The 7,310-nt window shown below is 45.6% G+C and overlaps 1 protein-coding gene across 5 annotated transcripts in view; it reads left to right on the plus strand.

Moving 5' to 3' along the window:
• The window catches only part of col11a1a (collagen, type XI, alpha 1a), a 432,184-nt gene that overhangs the window by 300,487 nt on the left and 124,387 nt on the right, over nucleotides 1-7,310 (plus strand). The gene's annotated exons all lie outside the window — the stretch shown is intronic.

Genomic DNA, 7,310 nt, shown 5'->3' on the forward strand with positions numbered 1-7,310 from the left:
CACAGTCATCCTCACTGCCTGTGTCACACTGTCACACAGTCATCCTCACCGCCTGTGTCACACAGTCACACAGTCATCCTCACCGCCTGTGTCACACTGTCACACAGTCATCCTCACTGCCTGTGTCACACTGTCACACAGTCATCCTCACCGCCTGTGTCACACAGTCACACAGTCATCCTCACCGCCTGTGTCACGCTGTCACACAGTCATCCTCACCGCCTGTGTCACGCTGTCACACAGTCATCCTCACTGCCTGTGTTACACTGTCACACAGTCATCCTCACCGCCCGTGCCACGCTGTCACACAGTCATCCTCACAGCCTGTGTCACGCTGTCACACAGTCATACTCACCGCCTGTGTCATGCTCTTTCACAGTCATCCTCACTGCCTGTGTTACACTGTCACTTACAGATTCATACAGCGCAGAAAAGGCCCTTCAGCCCATCGAGTCTGCACCGATCATACCTACCACTGAAGGTGCACTAATCTCAATTTCCTGCACTTGTCCCACATCCCGGAATGTTATGATATTTAAAGCACTTTTTAAAGGTTGTAATGTTTCCAGGCTCCACTGCCTTCCCATTCAATATATTCCAGATTCCCACCACTCACTGAGTGAAAGGTTCTTTCCCAAAGCCCCTCTGAACCTCCTGCCTCTTGTCCTGAAACTATACCCCCTTGGGACTGACCCCTCAACCAAGGGAACCAGCAGCACTCTACTAACCCTGCCCATATCCCTCTTATACACCTCAATCATGTCCCCCCTCAGTCTTAAGGCTCGAAAGAAAACAATCCAATCCTATCTAATTTCTCCTTACAGCCTCTCTGTACCACACTCCAGGGATTCTATGATTCTATGAAATTTGACTCACACCGTGTTGCGGGCGCTCTCACCTAAATGTTTCCCTCGGCCATGTTGAACGCTTGTCCAGCTTCTTTGCCCAGAACCAGATACAGCACTGCATCATCCCTTGTTGGGCCTTCTATGCATTGATACAAAAATCCCCTCTGGATACATTTCAAAAAATCGACTACATCTAAACCCTTAACACTATGACTATCCCAATTTATGTTGGGAAAGTTTATAACCCCCAGTATAATCACCCGATCATTACTCTTACACACCCCTGTGAGCCGTCTACATATTTGCTCCTCTATTTCCCACTGACTCTAAGGGGGCCTATAATACCCACCCAGTAAAGGAGCTGTCCCCTTAACATTCCTAAGTGCTACCCACAAAGTCTCGGTTGAGTATCTCTCCTGATTGCAGTAATAATGCTTAATTAATAGTGCTACATCACCACCCTTTTTGCGCTCTGTGTCACCTAAAGATCCTACACATGGAACTTTGAGTTGGCTCAGTCATCCTCACTGCCTGTGTCACACTGTCACACAGTCATCCTCACTGCCTGTGTCACACTGTTACACAGTGATCCTCACTGCCTGTGTTACAGTGTTCAACAGCCATCCTCACTGCCTGTGTCACACTGTTACACAGCCATCCTCACTGCCTGTGTTACACAGTCATCCTCACTGTCTTTCCCAGGGGAGGTGAATACTGGCCCAGTACCTTTCCCAGGGGACGTGAATACTGGTCCAGTACCTTAGCCATGCTCTGTACCTCACTTATAGAACATGGAACAGCACAGCACAGGAACAGGCCCTTCAGCCCACAATGTCTGTGCTGATCGTGATGTTATTCTAAACTTATCCCATCTGCCTTCACCTGGTTCATATCCCTCTATTCCCTGCCTGTTCATGTGCCTGTCTAAATGTCTCTTCAATGTTACAGATTGTATCTGCTTCTATCACCTCCCCTGGCAGCACATTCCAGGCACCCACTGCCCTCTCTGCCTCTCAAGTGTCTTCTTTAAACTTTCCCCCTTCTCACTTAACCCAATGCCACAAATATTTGACATTTCTTCCCTGGGAAAGAGGCTCTGACTCTCCACCCTGTCCATGCCTCTCATAATTTTACAAACTTCCCTCAGCCTCCGACTCCCTAGTGAAAACAAACAGAAGTTAGTCCAACCTCTCCTTAGAGCTAATTCCCTCCAATCCAGGCAACGTCCTGTTAAACTCCTTCTGCACCGTTTCCAAAGCATCCACATTCCTCCGATAGTGTGGTGACTAGAACTGCACACAATACTCCACATGTGGCCTCACTAAAGTCTTCCACAGCTGCAACATGACTTACCGACTTCTATACTCATTGCCCCGACCGATGAAGGCAAGCATGCTGTATGCCTTCGTTACCACGTTACCAACTCGCATTGCCACTTTCAGGGAGCTATGGGCTTATACCCCAAGATCCCTCTGTATATCAATGTTGTTCAGGGTCCTGCCATTTACTTTCCTCTTGCATTTGATCTCCAAATGTACATCCGCCCACACCTGCCTGGATTAAACTCCATCTACCATTTCTCCACCCAACCTTCCAACTGAGCTATAACCTGCTGCATCCTCGGACAACCCTCCTCATAATCCACAACTCCACCAATTTCTCTGCTTTCTGCAAACTTACTGATCAGACCACCTACATTTTCATCCAGATAATTTATATATATTACAAACAACATGCTGATCTTGCAGGACATAACTAGTATCAGACCCCCAGTTAGAGAAACACCCTCCACAACTACCCTGTGTTTTCTATGACCAAGCCAATCTTGTACCTAACTGACCAACTCACAGTGGATCCCATACAACTCAATCTCTGGACCAGAGACAACATTTGCTTTTCTCCGGTAATCTGGGACCTTGCCTGTGACTAAACAGGATACAAATGTCTCTGTCTATGCCCCACGAATCTCCTCCCTTCCGTCCCTCAATAATCTGGGATAAAACCCAGCAAGCCCTGAGGACTTAACTACCGAAATTACTTAAAATGCTCACATAAGGTTGATGAAACAAAGATCAGAAAAGGCTCTAGAGGATACAAGTTGTCCAGGAAGGAGCTGAAGAAAGGACTTAGGAGAGCTATAAGGGGGCAGGAGAAAACCTTGGCGGATAGGATCAAGGAAAAGTCCAAGGCTTTTTACGCGTACGGGAGGAATAAGAGGATGACCAGAGAAAGGGTAGGGCCAATCAAAGATTGTAAAGGGAATTTGTGCCCAGAGCCTAAAGAGGTAGGAGAGGCCTTAATGAATACTTTTCTTCGGTATTCACAACTGAGAGGGACCCAGTTGTAGAAGTGAACAGTGTGAAACAGGCTGGTCAGCCAGAGAGGTCGCGGTTAGTAAGGAAGATGTGCTTGGAATTTTAAGGGATTTGATGATAGATAAGTGCCTCGGCCCAATGGGATTTATCCAAGGATTCTATGGGAAGCAAGGGACGAGATCACAGAGCCTTTGGCGATGATCTTTTTGTTCTCACTGTCCACGGGTATAGTGCTGGAAGATTGGAAAGAGGCAAATGTCATTCCCCTGTTCAAAACAGAGAACAGGGATAACCCCGGAAATTACAGACCAGCTAGTCTTACGTCAGTGGTGGGCAAATTATTGGAAAGGTCTCTGAGAGATAGGATTTATGATCACTTGGAAAGGCAACATGGATTTATGAGGGATAGGTCATGCCTCACAAACCTTACCGAATTCTTAGAAGAGGTGACCAAACATGTGGATGAAGGTGGAGCAGTGGATGTGGTATACATGGATATAAGTAAGGCATTTGATAAGGTTCCCCATTGGTAGGCTCATGCAGAAGGTAAGGAAGCATGGGATAGGGGGAAATGTGGCAGATTGGATTCAGAATTGGCTGACCCTTAGAAGACAAAGGGTGGTAGTGGATGGAAAATATTCAACATGGTGCTCAGTTACGAGTGGTGTACCACAAGGATCTGTTCTGGGTCCTCTTCCATTCGTGATTTTTGTAAATAATTTGGATGAAGGAGTGGAAGGGTGGATTAGCAAGTTCGCGGATGGTACAAAGGTAGTTGCATTGTGAATAGAGCAGACGGCTGTTCTAAGTTACAAAGGGACATTGATAAGATGCAGAGCTGGGCTGAGAAGTGGTAGATGGAGTTTAACCCTGAAAAGTGTGAGGTGATTCATTTTGGAAGGACAAATTTGAAAGCAGAATACAGGGTTAATGGAAAGATTCTTGGCAGTGTGGAGGAACAGAGGGATCTTGGGGTTCATGTCCACAGTCCCCTGAAAGCTGCCACCCAAGTGGATAGAGTTGTTAAGAAGGCATATGTTGTGTTAGCTTTCATTTATAGAGGGACTGAGTTCAAGAGCCATGAAGTTATGCTCCAGCCATACAAAAGCCTGGTTTGGCCACATCTGGAGTATTGTGTCCCGTTCTGGTCGCCTCATTACAGGAAAGATGTGGAAGCATTGGAAAAGGTGCAGAGGAGATTTACCAGGATGTTGCCTGGAATGGAGGGAAGGTCTTGTGAGGAAAGTTTGAGAGAGCTAGGGTTTTTCTCTTCAGAATGACGAAGGATGAGAGGTGACTTGATAGAGGTTTACAAAATGATCAGAGGTATAGATAGAGTGGACAGCCAGAGACTTTTTCCTCGGGTGGAGATAGCTATTACGAGGGGACATAGTTTTAAAGTGAGTGGAGATAGATAAAGGGGAGATGTTGGAGGTAGGTTCTTTACTCAGAGAGTGGTCGAGGCGAGGAATGCATTGCTGGAGAGGGTAGTGGAGTCGACCTCATTAGGGGCATTTAAGCGACTATTAGATAGGCATATGGATGATAGTATAAGGTAGGGGTGGAGGTTAGATAAACCCTAGGTTTAGTGTAAAAGTTCAGCACAACATTGTGGGCTGAAGAGCCTGTACAGTGCTGAACTGTTTGATGTTCTGAATGTTTTTTCAGACAATCACCATGACTTCCTTCTGAATATTGATATTATCTAAACCACCCCCCCCACACCATAATCATATCATCATCCTTGTCCTTCTCAGTGGATAATGATGTGAGATACTCATTAAGGACTTCACTCACTTCCTCCAGCTCCATCCATAAATTCCCTCCTTTGTCCTTTAATCAACCTACCCATTCCCTGGCTGCCCTCTTGCACCTAAATACCAATAAAATGCTTGCTGCTGGGCCTGCTCTGTTCATCCAGCTTCACACCGTGGATCTCAGATTCTCCAGCATCAGAGTTCCTACTATCTCTCTACATATAAAATGCCTTGGGATTCTCCTTAACCCTGTTTGCTGAGGACATTTCATGGCCCTTTTAGCCCTCCTATTTCCCAGTTTAAGTTAATAAAACAAAGAGCTCCTGATGCTGAAACAAAAACAGCAATTGCTGGAGAAACGCAACAGGTCTCACATCATCTGAGGAGAGAAAGCAGAGTTGACGTTTTGAGTCTGGTGTCTCATCATGAGTCTATACTCCTCCCACAGGTGCTGCCAGACCTGCTGCGTTTCTCCAGCCATTTCTGACTTTTTTCTTAAGTTCTTTCCTGCTTCCTTTATGTTCCTCAAAGGCCTTGTGTGATTTCAATTTCCTATACCTGACAGATCCTTACCTTTCATCCTCGTGGGAACGTGCTGGCCCTGAATTCTGATCAACTCTCTTTAAAAGACTCCCACATGTCAGATGTGGATTTACCCTCGAACAGCCCCGATCCCAACTCTAGACAGAGGATCCTGATTGATCAGGATTGTACTGAGTGGATCTGGCACATGCAGTCAGTTTGCTCATCAACCACTCTGTAATTCTTATACCAACTTTAGTGCCAAATAATATCCTGATCATTTTTCTTGCACTAACACTCGACGCTGAGTCACATGAGGATATACAGACATGGGGTTGATCTTAAACAGTGTTTTTTTTCTTTATTCATTCATGGGCTGAGGGTGTCACTGACCAGGCAGCGTTTATTGCCCATCCCTAAATGCCCAGAGGGCAGTTAAGAATCAACCACATTGCTGTGTGCCTGGAGTCACATGTAGGCCAGACCAGGTAATGATGGCAGTTTTCTTCCCGAAGGATGGGTTCCAGACGGGTTTTTCAGACAGTTGGCAATGGATTCATGGTCATCATTAAATTCTTAATTCTAGATTTTTATTGAATTCAAATTCCACCATCTGCCGCGGTGGGATTCAAACCCGGGTCCCTGGACCATTATCTGGGTCTCTGGTTTAACAGTCCAGTGATAATGCCACTGGGCCATCGCCTCCCAGTGACTTAAAGGGCCCCTTATAGCTGAAGATATACACACCAATAACGAAGTGAGTGAAATTGAAGGTGTACAAGAGCCTGGAAGTAGAGGAGGAGAGAGACACCGAAGATTTGTGGGGTTGGAGAACATTTGAGAAATCGAAAAGAGTGAGGTCGCTGAGAGATGTGTAACTGAGGGCACATTGCAAGCATGCACACAGCCAACCAGCCTGTTCTCATCTTCCTATTGAAACCATGAGGTGTCTCTGTTCCCACATCTTTCAAATTGCACCATGTACACTCTATCCCCTTGACTTATCATTTAATGATGTTCTCATCTTCCAAATGCAATCGGGATTTCAGACTGTCTGGTAAGTGATTCAATTCCTTCCTGATTAAAAAAGCAGTGACTGCTCCCCTAGAATGTTTGAAGCCTGTTCACATTTTATTGGTTGTGAAAGATGTTAGCTGGAACTGCCAGAGTTTGGAGAAGTCAGGAAGAGGGCTTATTGTTCACTGTGAAATCAAAACTACATTGGTAAATGGATCAGAGAGTGGCATGAGGCCATTCTGCCCACCTGCTGTTCCCTGTAAGACTTGGCTATCTTCTCCCTGTTTTCCTCACACTATTCCTTTTCAAATTACCATCCTACACCCAGTTGAAAGTCTCAGTTTATTGGTCACGGAAAACTCTGCGGTTAGCAAATTGTAGAGCACGGGAAGAGGCCATTCAGCCCATCAATCCCGTGTAGCTATTTTGAATGATCAATTCAATTAAAGCTACACTCTCTGCTTTTACCCCACAGTCTCCTGCAATATTTCTTCCCCACTATTTTCCCCATTCCACTTCGAAAATTATTACTGATTCGATTTTTAATTTATTACTGTCACATGTACTGAGATACAGTGAAAAATATTATTTTGCATGCTATCCAGGCAAATCATACCTAACATAAGTCCAGCAGGAGAAGAGCATGCACAGTACTGTGTTACTGCTACAGAGAAGAGCTGCAGAGGTTCATTGACTAGTCCGATAACAGCAGGGAAAAAGCTGTTCCTGGAGCTGTTGTTGTGTGTATTCAAACTTTTCTATCTTCTCCCTGATGGAAGATGTGGGAGAGAGTGTAACTGAGACGGGCGGGGGGGAATGGCGGTGTTTGATTATGTCAGCTGCTTTCCCAA

The sequence above is a fragment of the Stegostoma tigrinum genome, chromosome 8, assembly GCF_030684315.1.
Source record: "Stegostoma tigrinum isolate sSteTig4 chromosome 8, sSteTig4.hap1, whole genome shotgun sequence".
NCBI lineage: Eukaryota > Metazoa > Chordata > Chondrichthyes > Orectolobiformes > Stegostomatidae > Stegostoma > Stegostoma tigrinum.